Source organism: Mustela nigripes, chromosome 12, assembly GCF_022355385.1.
Source record: "Mustela nigripes isolate SB6536 chromosome 12, MUSNIG.SB6536, whole genome shotgun sequence".
Classification (NCBI taxonomy): domain Eukaryota; kingdom Metazoa; phylum Chordata; class Mammalia; order Carnivora; family Mustelidae; genus Mustela; species Mustela nigripes.
Genome location: NC_081568.1, coordinates 130,852,662 through 130,870,062, shown reverse-complemented (window position 1 = coordinate 130,870,062; position 17,401 = coordinate 130,852,662). Strand labels below are relative to the sequence as shown.

At 40.5% G+C, this 17,401-nt stretch overlaps 1 long non-coding RNA gene across 3 annotated transcripts in view; it reads right to left on the bottom strand.

Annotated features, from left to right (window-relative positions):
• LOC132028014 (uncharacterized) overlaps positions 1-17,401 on the bottom strand; it is a 186,518-nt gene that overhangs the window by 135,841 nt on the left and 33,276 nt on the right. The gene's annotated exons all lie outside the window — the stretch shown is intronic.

The window sequence follows — 17,401 nt, the reverse complement described above, 5'->3', positions numbered from 1 at the left end:
TTTTCATGTACGTGTGTGTTTTCAGTAAGCCCATTATGTGTATGATACTATGTTGTCTCTGTAAGGGAATCAAAAGAAAAATAAAATAGGCTGATTCTCCTGGAACTTATAATGGGGGACACCAAAGAGACAAATGATTTTTAAAAATAGCACCACAAAAGAGGATTAAAGCTGGAACCGATAAACATATTATAGAGTGCTACCACTGAGAGAATTAAGAAATGTGGATTTTGTGGGGGCTCCGGAACAGGAAATATTGCACGGAGGCAGACACAGCTGGCTCTGAATAGGTGGAAGAAATGAGGAGACTAGGGAATGCATCAAAGCATGGGGTCAGTCCCTATTTTTTCTTCTTTAGGAATCTTTATTAGAGAAGAGTTTATGTTACATAGTCAGGGCTCAGTTAGAAAAGCCAGAAAAAGAAAAAAAAAAGAAAAAGAGAAGCCATTCCATGTATTTTAAACAGAAAAGGATAGAATACAGGAAATTAGGCACTTATGAACTACAGAAAGGCCTAGACAAAGTCAGATCTAGAGGTTAAGAACCTGCAGAAAACCAATAACACTTCATAGTTGCTCCACACATCCGGGGAAGGTAAATAGCAAAGGAAAACAGAGGTCATTATAAACCTCATCTCTGTAAAGCCCTAGTCTACTATGAAAGTAAGAATAAAATAGCTTCTGCCTCCTTTCTTTCCAAATCTTGTATAAGTGTGTCTACGAGGCAGAAGGTCAAGCTATCCAAAACACTAGAGACAAAGTAGTCTAGAAAATGTACTTCGCAGGCTTGTAGCCTTTGCCACAATGAATAAGTCAGAAAAACACATAATGAATGAATGCTGGGTAGCTAACTCCTCACCCACATATTTACCACATATAATTACAAAAAGCCCTGAAAACCAGGGGAAAGAGTTTATCCTCAAAAATAAGCAAACAAAAAAAGTTTCCTTAAGCAGATGGAAAAAGACATACTGTGTTGTGAAAGGGAGTTTGTTAAGAAAAACTATCTTACTATGGCAAGTGTATTTCAGGTTGCTTCACTGTCACAGAGTACCATGAAAAATACCAACAACCTTCAAGAACCAAAAGAAAATCAGAAGGAAGTCCAAGTTATATGGGGTCAAGTTAAGGACCATGTGCCCAAATCTCACTATGGGTCTAGAGCTGGTTTACACACACCGTGTGTAAAAAAAAAAACCCTGACCCTTTCAATAGGTCGGTTTGTTCAAACAATAAATTCAGTATGAAAAGCAGGAAATCCAGCTGGTTTTTTAAGTGTTGCTCTGATAGCAACACAGACCCAACTTATAGCTTCTACAGTCAACACTGGTCAAATGAGAACTGTCGCGGTTCTGTGCTCTAGTCCTCTGTAGTGATGTCTGCACTTAAATACTATTTTTCCTATCATTGCATATCTTATTTTCAACATTTCTGCCTGCATGGTTTAAGAAAATTATATTTCAGATCTTTAATGCATTATGAATAGAATGATTTTAATATGAATTCTCACTTGCTGAAAGATAATTTCTGTTTATAGCAAATTTCAAATGGCAAAAAAACCCCCAAAACCCAAAATGTCAGAACCCTCAAACTCTTCTCACTTGTGGGTATGAGTGGGGTAGGTCATTCTTTACAATGGAGAAAGTCATGAAGAATTCTGAACAAGTTACCCTTCTTCCCTACTATCCTGTCTTTATGACCTACTGGTCTGTAAATTCTTTGGATGCAGATGGTGTGCTTTATGTTTCCCAATACTACTGACCTCAGACACTTGCCTACAGCTCTTGTTTGGTGAATAAATTTATTCTAATTGCCTCCATATCATTGCTGTTATATCACAAGTCTGCATGGAGACCTGAAATGATGAAACTTTCTTAGCTTAGAATTTTATTTAGAAGCCATTCAAAAGCAGCACTAAAGGAGAAGGAGATGGCTGAAGAGGAGGAGGAGGAAGAAAGCAAGCAAGAAAGAAGAGATGAGAGCCACTTGGGTGGCTCATCGTGTTAAGCCTCTGCCTTTGGCTCAGGTCATGATCCCAGGGCCCCGAGATCGAGCTCTCTGCTCACCAGGGAGCCTGCTTCCTTCCCACTCTCTCTCTGCCTGCCTCTCTGCCTACTTGTGATCTCTGTCAAATAAATAAATAAAATCTTTTAAAAAAGAAAGAAAGAAAGGGAAGATTATGAGAGGGAAGGAGGTATGATACAAAACTTCTACCAAGGGACTGAAAATAGCTTTCCCAAAGGAATTATGGTGAGAGCTGGACGAAACATACAGTAGGGCAGGTGGAATCATATATGGTCTTGTCGAGACCCCATTATAAAAGATGTGTACTTAATACGCCCATATTTAGAAACCAAAGCTGAGACTATGGAAGATGTGTAGGTAGCTCCTAGAGTATGTTTGTAAAGATGCTCTGAACCACGACAAATCTCTTGAGGGGAGGCAAATAGGAAATTCTATATAAAAAAATCATGTAAATAGTGTTCTCTGTGATCTATAATTTCCTAAATTGATTGATTTTTTTTGGTAAGACTGCTCATATTATTAACAATATATATGTCTTATGATCTTAGCTCCTCAGCTCAGCTACCAGGAACTATGATCAAAGTAAGCACTTTTGCTACTTTTGGAGAAATCCTTTCAAGTCAATTTTCCTTGGATCAGCTTTCAACATAAATTTTGTCCCTTGTGGAGAAATTCAGTACAATGTATGCAGGCCCATAAAATAGGAAAGCCTATTTTCATCAAAGAAGTGGGGCGCTGCATATTTATGCACAATGCCCCATGTAAATCAAGAAACCACAAAACTAAAGGCATGAAAAACTCCAGGTCTTTCCACAGAATACTGTGGTTGGTGCATTTTTATGTGAGAAGAAGTTAAAACGGAGACTCAGATTCTTCTGAGTGGCTGCAGTGTTTTGCCTTAATAAAGATCTGCAGCCAGAAAGAATTGCCATCAATTCCCAACATATTTTCCTTTCCAAAATTACATTTCTCTTATAAATATCCCTGGAAAACAACCTTAAGAATCCAATAAACTCTGAATCACTTTACCAGTGACCTTCTTTCTGGTTAAATGTTCTCGTCAGCATCCTGGAGGAAAAATTGAAATTTGTGATCTTTTCATGAGCCATGCAGATGAAACCTGTGATTGAGAACTGAGGGTTTTGAGATACTTTCTAAGCAGGGAACAGGGTTTCCATGTCCAGAATCCTATAGAAGGCCTATCTGTGCACTTTGTCATTTTGTTCCTTTTTGGTTACTCCACAGGCTCGGAAGAATTTGTGTGGTAATAGTATAATTAAACAGCAGGTTTAGGTTTAAATGCACCAGGAGGGATTTTTGTCCCCCCCCTTTCTCTGACCCTCTCCTCCCAAACTTTTCCACCCCATGGGCAGCAGCTTTGCAAAGCTCACCTTTACTGTCCACTTGGTTTGTATTTTTATCTGATTGGGAATGATGTACCTGCAGAGGTTTTGCTTTTTATCCTCTCCTATATTTCAAAGCTTGTTCCTCCCTCAGTCCTGACACTGGCAATCCTTTGTGGTTTTTCTTGGACCTCAAAGGCTTAATGGTCCAGCACAGAACTTGAATCTTCGGAAATCTATCCCAACCACCCCTAACACCAGCTTCAGAGAAGTTCAGGGAGCAGTCAGTCAGAAGAGCAAAAGTGGTGCCCATGGTTAAATGTTCCAGGGAGGTTTCTGTCTTTAAAATCAAGTGACTATGTTAAAAGATTGCTTTAAAACCCACTTCACTACAGGTATGAAGATGAAACAGTCTCAAAGTTAGTTAGCTCTCTTCCTGAATGTTTGGTGGCCCCTTTCCCAGGGAAGGGAGTAGGGAAGAGCATGACTTGGGGGAGGAGAATTCCAGCTTGAGACCAGTGCTAGGGAAGTGGGGTAGCAGTAGATGCCTAGTTGTCTCACAGCACAGACAGTAATTCAATAAATGCAGTTAAGCAGATATGACTAAAAGAGGGATTCTATAATGCTCATCAAGGCTCCTCTTTAATACTTTCTTGAAACTTCAAATGAACTAAGCTACTATTTCAACTCCTTGGAGATTAAAACTTTGCTCGTTTCTTTGTCATGGGTTACCTCTTAGGGAAGGCCTGATGTGAGGGACAGGGGGAGAGAGAAAAAAGAAGAAGCAAAGCTAACATCTGTGTGTTACCAATGTGTCCAAAACTCTTCTTACAAATATTAACTTATTTAATCAACAACCCTTTGCACAGGATTATTACTCCCATTTTACAGATGAGGAAATGGAGGCACAGAAAGGTCCATAACTTGCTCAAGCATGTATAGCTAGCTAGTCAGTGGCAGAGCAGGGTTTCCAACCCAGGAAGTGTGACCTTGGAGTCTAAGCTCTTCAGCAACTAGATTTCTGAGGGCTACATTAGGGCTCTGTTTTTAAGGCCTGCTGGGACTAATCACACAGACATACCAACAGACAGACAGACAGACACACACACACACACAAACACATAGGCTTCCCAAATCTCAATTGCTTAAAACCAGAAAAGTTAACTCCTCATGCTGGGTCCAGTGAAGGCTGCTGGACAAGCTCTGGTCCCTGTGTCCACTGAGGGACTCAGGCTGTTGGGAGGCTTCATCTCAGCATGCACTTCCATAAAAACCACTGCAGCGAGGGCAAAGGTGGTGGTGGGGGCGGCTCACACCACAGCTCTTACAGCTACACATACCACTCTCATTCACACTGTATTTGTCACTGTAAGTCATATGGCTACACCCAGTCTGAAGAGAACTGAGAAATGCCATCCTACCGTGTATCCTTAAGGTAGGGGGACAGTAGGTGGGGGAGGTTAACCAAATACATTGGATGAACAGCACTAATGAAAGACAGCAGCACACCTCTGTGGGACCCACCCAGGTCTCTTATCTCCCCCATTTCCCTCTATATCTTTCTGCCCTTCCAGTGGGAAATGATTTTGAAATCTCTAAGGGAAGACCCACATTCCTTAAACTTTGGGTTTTCTAGTGCATGATTATTTATTGACAATATCTTTGTCCATGTTACCTTGAAGCCCAAGGATTTTTGAACACATGATCCAGAAAGAGACTTAAAATCGATGGGCTTTCTGCTCTGCATTTCTTCCCTGTGGCAATGCGTATAGGCTATTATCTGCTTGAAAGTGAAGACAAACAGAAGTTAACATTTCAAAAATATTAATCTATCACACTACTAAACGATAATAAAATCTGAGAGCTCAGATATTCGTGCAAAAATTTCTTTACTTTTTCAGTCAAATCACCTTTCAGTCATTAAATTAAATCTCAGTTGGGATTTAATTCATCTCTGCTTCTTCCTAGTCTTTCTCCCTCTCCAGTCTCCACGTGCACTTTCTACGCCCCACGTTCGACTAGCATCACAGCCAGGATTCAAGCTCTTAACATTCAGTTCTGAGGGCCAAGGGCAGACCTTTCATATGCATCATTGATGAATAAATAAACTATGTTGCACCCAGACCATGGAATATTATTCAATGCTTAAAAAAAAAAAGCTATCAAGCCATGAAAAGACACGGAAGAAGCATAGTTGCATATTACTAAGTGAAAGGAGCCAATATGGAAAGGATTTCATGATTTACACCGTGCTCAAATGCAAAGCTTTGGATGCAGCAGCTCTTAATCTAGAGATCTATGAACTAAAAAAAAAAAAAAAAAAAAAAAAAAAATTCAGGATATCTGGCCCCTCTTAAACTTAAAGTAGAAAGTGAATACAGTTTTTATAAGGAATTGACAATGTTCCAACACCCAGAGTCCAATTCATTCAAAGTCCAGAATGTTTTTCTTGTCATCAAACCAAAATAAGCTAGCAGTATAAAACTCTGCTAGTTGCTCTTATACTACCTTTTTTGTTTTTTGTTTTGTTTTGTTTTGTTTTGTTTTACATCCAAATTCCTCCTGGTTTTATTATTCACTGAGATGGGACATGATAGAGCTGAGTGTATTTGATAATGCCCAACCATTTCTATTAGAAGGGCATGGACTATAAACTAGAGCTAATATTACCAGCCACCACTTGCTATGAGGTCCCCAGTATAGGCCGTTCCTTGGAAGGCTACTAACAATCATGACACTAGGTACAGAGGAGGCTCTTGGTACTAAGTTAGGGAGGAAAAATAAAAACTTCAAAAATGAACGTGGATCCTAAATTTCTAGAGAGTAGTTGTGTTTATAAAGACTTTGTTAGACTCCTAAAACTCTGTTTTAACACATTTTTTTAAGAGGAAAGAAAGGATTTAGCACAGTTAGCTCCATGGTATAGCTGTTATGTTTAACAGAGGTGCTGTTGTTTGATGTTACTTGTGGGTTTATTGATCCTTTTCAGTTACTGTGGTAGCTCTCTGTGAGAATTTTAGAGTTATTTCCCAGTTACCCACTGAAGCCTTATTCATCCTTTGTTCTTTTTTTTTTTATTATTGCTTCCAAACACAATATATTTTCTAGCAATAAGAATGGCATTCTGTTGGAAAAAATAACAAAAGTGAGAACTAAATTATTCTCAATAATTATTGGTAAGCAAATGGGTAACAGAGTCAATAACATCTGTTAAATTTTCTGTGTCTCAACCTGGAATTCATTCCCTTGCAAAACTGAAATCCAGGAGAGTTTTCCTGAAACCAGTACCACAGTACTGCAATGGAGAGAACACAATACCACAGTACTGCAATGGAGAGAACACAAGTCACTCTTCAGTGGTAGTCATTTATTCTACTATGCATATGTTGGCCAGGAAAGAGTGTGTCTCTTAAGCTTCAGAATTACTAGAGCTCTGCTAATGAGAATGGAACATTCTAGAGTTATACAAAGAGTTGATGGTCTCAGAACAGGAATAATTAAAATAATAGTGAAAAAAACAACACAAAATGAAACAAAGCCAACTCCTGGACTTAAAAAAAAAAAAACTGAAGCCTAATCAACGAAAGTAAATCTCAAAAACATGTCGAATAAAAAATAAGTTACACAGAAAACTATATACCATGGGATATAATTTATTTAATTGTCGAATATGTAACTATGCTATATTTATGAATACATACACACGGAAATATATATACACCAGCTTTAGTGTGGTGGCCTTCTCTGAAGTGGGAGCAGAGTGGTTCTGCAAAGCATTAAGAAATGATTTCAATTATACCTATAACATTTTATTTATTTTATTTATTGGATGCCTGCAATATTATTCCCCATACTTTCCTATATGCTTTATATATTTCATAAGTTAAAAAAATTTACAAAGATTCAGAGTGCTTTCCAAATAATATGCCAACCCTGTAATAAGGAACTGGCAATGACTGCAGACTAGCATAAAACCTAAAAGAAAAGTTCACAAAAAGTAACCAAAGAAGAACGTGGGTGCGAGAAGGATAAGAATTAAGAGAAAGTGAATTCTATGAGCCTGTCCCTCTATAGGTTTCACCAATGCCTAAGAGTCTTTGCCAAAAACCAGAGCACCAAATAAGAGTTTCTACACAACTGTCTATCTCATTACTCATTCTGGATTGCCTTACCCTTAAACATTGCTTAAGTTTGTCTAATATACATGCCCGAAGGGTGATCTAGACCTTCCCACCCTGACGCATCACATCCTCAGGTGATTTATACTTGTTGGGCTGATGTTGCCACCATTTTCGATATCTGATTAGCACTGAGTGTAAAGGTATCAAAAGACAGTGAGTTCCCTGAAATTTAGATCTACTCCTTTCTGTCCTATTAGCACGGTAATAACCCTAGATCTACACTGGGATACAAGAATAAAAACTAAGCATAAGGTGAATTTACCCAACTAGAATGGTAATTCCTTTATTTGCTGGTTCAGTAGCACAAGGAGCCCAAAATATCCAAGTGGAAGTCACAGCTTCAAGCTCAATGGATGTGTTACTATATCCCTTGGTGAAAGCATCACTTCACCAGTCCTGAGGATAAGGACTTTTAATCTAGCACACTTTAAGACTGCATAGATGATAAACACGATTTCACAAGGGGATCCCTGGAAGAGATGATGAGAGAGCCAGTCCTACTTCCACACAGTTCCCGAATCCAGGTGGTTTAGCTATTGAGTACATAACATTTGAAACACTGATCATTAGTTCAATGTATAAACTCCAACCTTGTGAACAGATCCTGTACCTTGTGGAGAATGATACTCTAGCTTGTACCTTAACTGAGCTTTTAATAAGCCCTTCTATCATCCTACAAGGCAAGTTTTCCCACACGATGTGGATAAGGCAGTAGCAGTGGATCACATGGGTGGTCCTGCACCCAGAGTCATACCTTCTTTATGAGATAGTTTCCCAGGCATTAAAAGCCCTTAAAGGATAGTGTTGGCAGAGTCACTACCAAGTTATGAAACCAAATCCATAACTAAGTTATCGGATAATGGTTAACAACTCCAGGTTAATCAGCCTGCCCCTAAATGGTTATCTGGTGTCTCTAAGGGATGATATCCAGTCAAGAAGTTGGACTCAGTCAATTTGGGCTAGCAGAAGGGCAGCCAGACATCCTCAGCGTTAGTGATAGCCAGCCTCTATGTCCACCCACCATGATCACTACTCTGTTCACAGACCCATTATGTAAGTAGAAAGACTGGCTAACATCTGCAAAATGAGTCATCCTACACCGCAGATATACAGTGACTCTCTGAGGTAGATGTTGGTGGGATGTGAGACCTACCTATTCTCAATTTCTGTGCCCATTATCATCGGTGTATCCATGTGTCTCTTCCTTAAACTTCATCATTGCTGGTCTTCTAATCTTGTTCTTTCAACATCCCTAAATAACCAAATAATTGATCATACCTTAGATCAATTCCTCACTCATAGAGTACAAACATTCAAGTGCATGCTTGCAGTTCTACCCACGGGTAAATGTCCCTTCCTAACTGTCTTTCATGTCCACATCTGAGAAAGCTGTCATGTAGTGGTGACTCACTCCTTCCCAGCAGTAACATATTGAGCTCTGCTGGTTGTTGAAGGAAACTTCACAGAAACCATAAATTTTTTGAGAGCAGTGACAGGAATGTGAACCACCTGTTCGTGTGATTTACTTGTGCCTCCTGCAACTGTGTGAACGTTTCTATCATAAAAGGATTCCTGATGTACCTGCCTGGCATCATCACCTTAGAAGATCTGTTAACACCCTGATCATGATGGGTGCCTCTGGTGGCATATTCATATAAGGTTCCTGCATCAGACTTTTAATCTCTTCTAGGGCATGGTAGCACACCACAAGCTGCTTTCAAGCAGTGAGTCATATTCTTCCCCAGAACACACTTAGAGGTCTGCACTGTGACTCTCTTGTGGGGGCTTTCCAGACACTGTGCAGAGCATCCCCGTACCCCTGTAGCACCACTGAACTTGCGGGGCCACATAATCCACCCAAGACACAGGTTCCTTAAAGAAGAGATTGAACAGGGATCCTTTTTCACGTGGTGTATTGGGGAATGCTCCTAGAAAAGGGAGGTGAGAGTAGAAGATATGTTTACGTCTTAACTCCCCCGGTGCCTCAGAATGTGACCCTATTTGAAAATAGGATCTTTACAAATGTAGTCAAGTTGAGACGAGACCCTGAGGGGAGACTCTAATCCAATATGACCTTGTGTCCTTATAAAACATGGAAACTGGGACAGAGAGACAGGCCCACATGGAGAATGCCTTGTGAAGACAGCAGAGATTAGGTGACACAATTCCAAGCCAAGGGGTGCCAATGACTGCCAGCAAGCCAAAAGAAACTAAGAGAGGAACATGGGTCAGAGTCTTCCTCAGAGCCCTCACAAGGAACCAACTCTCCCAAACCTTATCTCAGACATCCATCCTCTAGATCTGTGAGACAACAAATTTGCTTAAGTCACCCAGTTTGAAGTGCTTTTTACAACAGCTCTGGCAAAATGATACAGAGCATGAGGGAAATTTGGGGTGTGGTAAATATGACCCTTATTTTGATTAGCATGGTGATTGAGTGAGTTCAAAACTCCTAGAGCTCAATACTAAAAGTGGCTCATTTTGTTGGATATAAATGATTCTTCAATAAAGTTGATTTTAACAACTAAATTTAATGGATTACTTACTATGATTTCAAAGTTATGGCTGCTGCTAATCATTTTTTGCTCTTCATGCTTACAGGCTACTTCATGCCAGTTATTAACTACTCTGATTCCTAATTGAAAATTAGTTCTGATTACTGTGAGAATGTAAGAAAGGACTACATAGTGGGTACAAGGAGGTTTGTCCAGGACTCAGTGATTCACGGGGCGCCTGCAGACACATCCATGGAAATTGGCAACTGCAGACAAAGCAGGTGCAAGGGTAATCCAGGCCGTCTGGATCCTGAGCCGTATTCAGGTACCACATTTTTGAAAATTAAATATTAATGAAAAATTGTAAAAAAGAATCACTCTCTATACCCCACTCCATACATATATACTTCAAATACATCAAAATCCTGGGTAACTATATTTTAATTAAAAAAAAAAAAATCTCCAGGAGACAGACTTTTGTTCATGAAGTTTGAGGTAAGATTTCGGGAAGGGAGTAAGAGAAGACTAAGACACAGGAGAGACTGGATAAGATATTCCTTAATTAAAGGCTAGGGTTGCGACGCCTATTCAGAGTTAGGGGTTTGTAGTGCATGTCTCAGTGTAACAGAAAACCCAATCCAGCCCCTTGCATAAAGCTGAAAGAAGGGATAACACTGTCCTGCCCCTGAACCTGGTCCTACACTGTATCTTACTGCCACTCACATACAGTATCCATGATTAAATTATTCTTTATAAATGTTGGTACTTAAGAATTTCTTAAAAAAAAAAAAAAAAATACCGGTAGAAGAATAAGTCCAAATTCTAGTGGGGGGAACTGATGTTTATTTTGGAACTTAATGAGCTTGAGGAGTGTCTGGGACATCTGAATGTCCCAAATATCCAACAAGCTTACCTGGAGAAAACTGAAGATAAGTATAACCTAATGATAAGGACTGGGAGGCAATAAGGGAAAGGCTGGAAACATAAAAGACACTGTATGAAACAGGACAGTGGGCAGAAGTCAGAAGCCTGGGGCACCTGGGTGGCTCAATGGGTTAAGCCGCTGCCTTCGGCTCAGGTCATGATCCCGGGGTCCTGGGTTCGAGTCCCACATGGGGCTCTCTGCTCAGCGGGGGCCCTGCTTCGCTCTCTCTCTCTCTGCCTGCCTTTCCGTCTACTTGTGATCTCTGTCTGTCAAATAAACAAATAAAATCTTTAAAAAAAAAAAAGAAGAAGAAGAAGAAGAAGAAGTCAGAAGCCTGGGGTTCGCCAACACCTGAACAGTGAGGATCAACGGCCACAGACAGGGAGGCTGACTAGAAGAAGGTGGTGTTACCTATGCTAAGCGCAGAGTAGGCAAGCGTGAGCAGAAAAGCCTGGAAGCTGCAAAGGGAACAGGCTCACTGGAACTGGCAATGAGATGGTAGCTGATAATCTCCAAGAGCAGTTTCCAGCATGTGGGAGGTTGAAGCCAATCACAGCAAATTGAGCAATGAATGCTCAATGATGGAATCGCATGCAGTTAATATGATAAGAAGAGAAGGGTAAGAAGAGTCTAAGAGACATTTCCATGAGACAAGAGTTGAGAAGCTACTTCAGATGGGAGACACAGTGTCAAAGCCAGGTAATGTGAAAATGGGAGACACCTGAATTTCTTCAAATGTGAGTGGGAGGTGCGCCTGGGTGGCTTCCTGGGTTAAGCCTCTGCCTTTGGCTCAGGTCATCATCCCAGGGTCCTGGGATCGAGTCCCGCATCAGGCTCTCTGCTCAGCAGGAAGCCTGCTTCCCTTCGTCTCTCTCTCTGCCTACTTGTGATCTCTGTCTGTCAAATAAATAAATGAAATCTTAAAAAAAAAAAATGTGAGGGGGAAAGAGCACAGAAAAGTTAATGAGGTGAGAGGGAGAAATGTTAGTAAATGGAATCATACCTGCCTGAATGAGGACGGAGATGGATTTAAGGCAACAGATGAAGAAGTGGCATAGGATAAGAAGAAAGACCCCCTATTTTCATGAAGTGTAGGAAAATCCATCACAGGGCTGTAAATATGGATAAGCCTCCCAGTAGAGAAACAAAAAGTTATCTGAAAGAGAGCGTATATGGAGTCCTTGAAGTAATAAACATGATTTAAAAGATATCAACCCCAAAAGAATGCTTTGCATGACAGAAGTCTATTTTTTTTTAGATAAAAGTCATATTATATCAGCCACACTGAATCCAGTACATTTAGAGATTGTTTTGTATACAAAAACATATTCACAAAATAAGCCTCATGGGTAAAATTAACTGTCACTAAAAAGTCTGCATAGGAATGCAAAACACAATTTTCTTAGTGTATCCTTTCCCAAAGGGACCTACTTTGATAGAAGATAGAACTGGATCACGCAGAGTCATATAGCCTATATCTTACAAAATCACTCTTAAAAAATAATATCATTTCTCTGGTTAAATATTAAGTTAGATGTGGAGGTGCATGTCTGCACCACTGTCGAAGCGCTGTATTTACACAGCAGGGGGTGGATACAGGTGTGGAAGAAAGACAGGGGTTGGAGGGAAACCCTATCCTTCACTTGTTTCCTATATTATGGACCACAGCAAAAAGTTGCCAGCTACCAAGAGCCACTGCCTCAGAACTGGATTCCCCTTTAGCTCAGAAATTCTAACTGAACTCTTTCTCCTTCCTGAGCTTCCTTTCTCTTTAGATCAAATACCTAATTACACCCCAAGCTTTAGATTTGCCCTCCAATCCCTCCTACAAACTGCCCGCATCCAGCTTCGTATCTTTGTCCATTAATGCAGAAGACACACACATCAAACTTCACGCAATAAAGGGAAATGAAAAACAGGTTACAATGGTTGTTTCTGTGTGCTGGCAAATAGCATTTGAAGTGAGTCAACACGCACCTTTCCCCAACCTTCCTTTACCTAGCGTGTGTGCCTGTTTGACACACAGCATCAGTAAATCAGGCAGTTTACTGACCTGATTGTAATTTCGAGCCCCTCAATTATACTGTTCTTTCCTTCCCTCAGATGGATTGAGTAAGATGGGAAAAAGTGTTAGCAGCTAATGTAAAACAAACATGCTGGCAGGTTAACCATTCGGTTCTTTAGTGAAACTCCCTCTCCTGTTGTTATGATGGTCCACAGAACAATCACCCATTAAGCTGGGACTTGGAGAGGTTCTCCAAACTTAACAAGAATGATACATTGCTGTCCGAGCCCCACACTTCGTCTCAGCCAGTATGCCTGAGGTTTCCTAGGGCACAATTTCATACCACTTTCTGTACCTCCACACATCCGAAGTGGGAAGTAATTCATACTGGACATACCACCAGCTCCCTACAACTCGCTATTTTGAAGTAATCAGGTATGAAGCAAATCTCCTGACCACAAGTTAGCACCTTATTGCCCTGCCTGCCATGGAGTGCTGAGAGTCTGAGATATGTACCCTGACCAAATGGGATTACGTGAATAGACATTTTCTAGAAATTATGACTTACGAGTGCCGGCCTCATTTCCCTTTGCCTGGTGATACCCTCACAAAGGCCATTTAGAAAGGATTCGGCAGCTTGCAAGGTAACAGAATTTGAGTTCTCAAGTGTCCAAAGATCAGTGAATGCCATTTTTTTTTCCTCCTCTGAAGCATTTCTAATCACAATTTAGTTACTGCCGCCTAGATGCTGACTGAGATAAACCTATTTGGAACTCCAAAAATAGCATCTTCTGAGCTACATCTCTGTCTTCTGAGCTTCCCAAAGGAAAGCTCTCTAATGATTTGCAGCTCATTACAACCAGAATCTTCATAAATGGGATAGTTATTATTATTTTTTTTTAAATCTTGGAAGATGCCAGATTGACAGTGCTTAAAACTCGGGTCTTTGATTTGAGATTACACCCATGGTAACAGAGAAGTTAAAGTGCCAGTGAGTCAGCCAGTCTCTGCCTTCCACAAGGCACTGAAAAGCAGATTTCTGAATCCGAGCTGAAACAGTGATGTCCACATTCATTATCTGGCCACCTTCCTATGGGCCAAACGGACTTTCCAATTGAGATAATTAGGGAAGAACCAACATCTCCACCTCCTGGGGAGTCATGCCTCTGAAGATTTAACCAAAAACCAGAAAAAAGTCACAAGTTCTATAGCGCTTCCTACACATCACCATTTATAAAACTGAACCATTTTATTATACTACATCTAGGCCAATTATTTATGGGTTACTTATTTCAGAAATAAGATACGGAGGCATCACAAGAGGGAGAAGACCTTGTTTCCCTCCCTGTTCTATCAAATTAAGTCCCAGTTTCACCATTCCTGAAATACACGAGTGTCACATTTACATCCATTGTTCAATGAGCATTCCTCCCGCCACTCACAGAAACTAGAAAACCCTTAATTGCATAGTATGGTCCAAACAGGAATGGCACAAAACAGAATTTCTCAGAGAAAGAGGGAATGGTCGATTAGCGTTTGTTCTGTTCAGGTGGCTCGTTAATTTTCAGGATGGTTCTAAGAAGAACCTGCTACTAAGAGCATTAAGACGAGAGGGAATATCAACTTCTACAAGAAGAAAACAGTACTCTTAAGACATTAATTTTACTCTAGAGAAAATTTAAAAATCTCCTCGCTTCAAGCAAGTTCAAAAAGATTATATTCTTCTATTGACAGAAATGCAACCTCTCAGAGCATGAGAATGTTTCCAATAGAACTTCTGGTCCCAGGTTATTAAGGCTATACCTTTATACAATGCTTGCTGGCTGACCTATGTCTTCATGCACCTTGGACATGGCACTCTCTTCCCTCCCATCCTCATTCTACTAGTTTAAAAACAAAAAGAAAGCATACAAAAACAATGCTTCCCTAACCCACTTGATTGGTGATTAATTTTTCCTTCATAGATTATGAACATTTCATTTCCCAATTAAAAGGATGCCTTAATCCAACACCGTTGGTTACTGGACATCAAGACCTTACCTAGGAATTGGTTTTAATAAGTGAGAGGGCCATGTGGGACAAGGGTAACTGTTTTGGAAGGACAGATGCCATAATGAGGGAAAAAATGAGAAATAAACAGGAAGTTAAAGGATATTTAAGATAGCTAGGTATCCCACAAGTAACCCAGGACCAGCTTTACTATTGAGACTGGCTTGTTCAAGAAGTATTCTACAGTCAGACATGCTTTGATCCAAATCCCATCTTTGTTGTACTTACTGGTCTATGAGACTTAGGGTGAATCATCTAATGTCTCTAGACCTCCTTTCCTCTTCTATAGAATATGTTACCCAGCCCTTAATGGAGATTTCAGTATATAATACCACTATAGATATGTGACTGTGTCAGAGCCCCACAGGAGGGACCCAGAGGAACCCTCAGGTGAGAGACACTGGCAATGAATGATGGTATCAACTATTCATTAGAAAACAGAAGAATTATACATACAGAGATTTTTCCTAAAATTCCTTACAGACGATCTGAACAGTCATTAAAATGTGAAATTGGCTGAAATGCCCTATTTTCTCAGACGGTCATTATGGCAAGGAGGATGTTTAGCCCAGGCAGACCCATGCAGAGGTGAGCAACAGGTTGTTTTGCTCCTGGTCATCATGATCAAGTTGGTCTTCATGACCCCCTCAGCTTGACTGTGCTTTAGACAGGTTTATTCCAGAGTCCAAGCCTCTGGCCTTCCATTTCTCCAAGAGCATATTTTAGAAAACTTGTCACTGTAAATTCTTTCTCTACCCCTTTGAAATAAGTGTAAACCTCTCAGCCTCCTGCGAGTTTCACAACTTAGGAAATGTTTTTCTTAAGGGCCTAAGAATCATTCTTGAAATGTAGACATTGGGGAAGATAGCACCCCTCTCTCCCAGTCCCTGTGGAGGACAGAAGTCTAACTTCTAGGGTATCAATTAGCAAACACAGGAAGGTTATTCCCAGAAAAACAGCATTTGCAAGTTCCGGAATAACTAAATACGCTCAACACCTCCATTGGCCCACCTCCTTTCTTAACATCTCCAGTACTTTTCCACGAGCTCATTCTCAGGGCTTAAAACCCTCCGCCTTTTGTTTCCATGAGGCTAAGTATCCAGACTTGTTCTGGGCTCTCTGCCCTGTCGCTGGCAATAGCACCAAAAAAAAAAATTTAAAAACTCAGCTTCTGTCTGTTCATCTTGTCCAGTGCCATTTATTCCCTTTAACAAGCTCCACTCTCATTTTAGAGCCTCTCTCTTGGCCATGAGCACCTCTGTCAACATCTACTTTAGCACAGTTTCCAAAACCTCTGAGAGGTAATGATTTGCAGGAGGATGAAGCTTGCAATAAAGGGGAGGTTCAGGGAAGTCCATCTACACTTGAGCTTTTTAAGATCCACTCTAGAATGTCTATGCCCAAATAGCTTCCTCTTGTGAGTTCACCTGTTCATCTCTCAGGGGTAAACTGGTATGGAGAAATGTATCAGTAAAAGCCTCAAATATGTTCACACCTTTTTATATGCATTGTCTTTTGCAATGTGTCTCAGCCACCTTTTCTATCAAGAAATGCAGTCTCCTTCTTCAACTCTTGAAATCTAAGCTTGGTCTTATGTCTTTCTTTAGTTAACGGGACATTAGCCAACAAGCCAGAAGCAGAAACTTCAAGAGCGTCCATGGGGGGCCCGCCCCTGCTTTCTCCTGGGACCCCTACGGTCTCCAAATAATAAGGAAGTACATAGAGAGATCCCAGCCATCACCAGTTTTCTAGCTGTTTCCAAACATGAGAATGCAGCCATTCTACCCCAGCTGATTCATCACAGCCCAGAACGTTTAGACAGTCTACAGAATCATGATAAATGATCAGTTACTATTTTTTTCAAATACAGCAAAAGCTGATACCATTGGGATGCTACATTTACTGAGAAAGCATGAATGAACGCCCAACCCAGAGAAATAAGAAACTAGCTGGAGAAGGAGGGACATCCAAGAAAACATTCTTTCATCATCATGAATCTCAAACCAGAAATGCTAGCTAGAATTTAAAAGAAGTTTTTTAAGGTAATTCGGAATCTCATAGAAAATCAATCTGTCTGTAGGACTAAAAATATCTCAGCTTTGAAACACTTTTTTCATTCTTATTAGACTTGAAAGCATGCCCATTGATCTAGCAAGAGCAATTTGCTAATAATTAGGCTGGCAAGGCAGGCTCAGGTTTGTTACCAAAAGGGTGGGTGAGGGGCCCCTTTAGTTCACAGAAGCCTCTGTCCTAACAAGTCAGAAAAGATGAAGCAGCAGCAACCGAAAATGCCTCTGTTCTCAAACCTTCAGGTGAGATTAAACTACATCACAGAAAAATAGTGTCCAAGCAAAAGGCACCCCATTGTGTACTTGATGC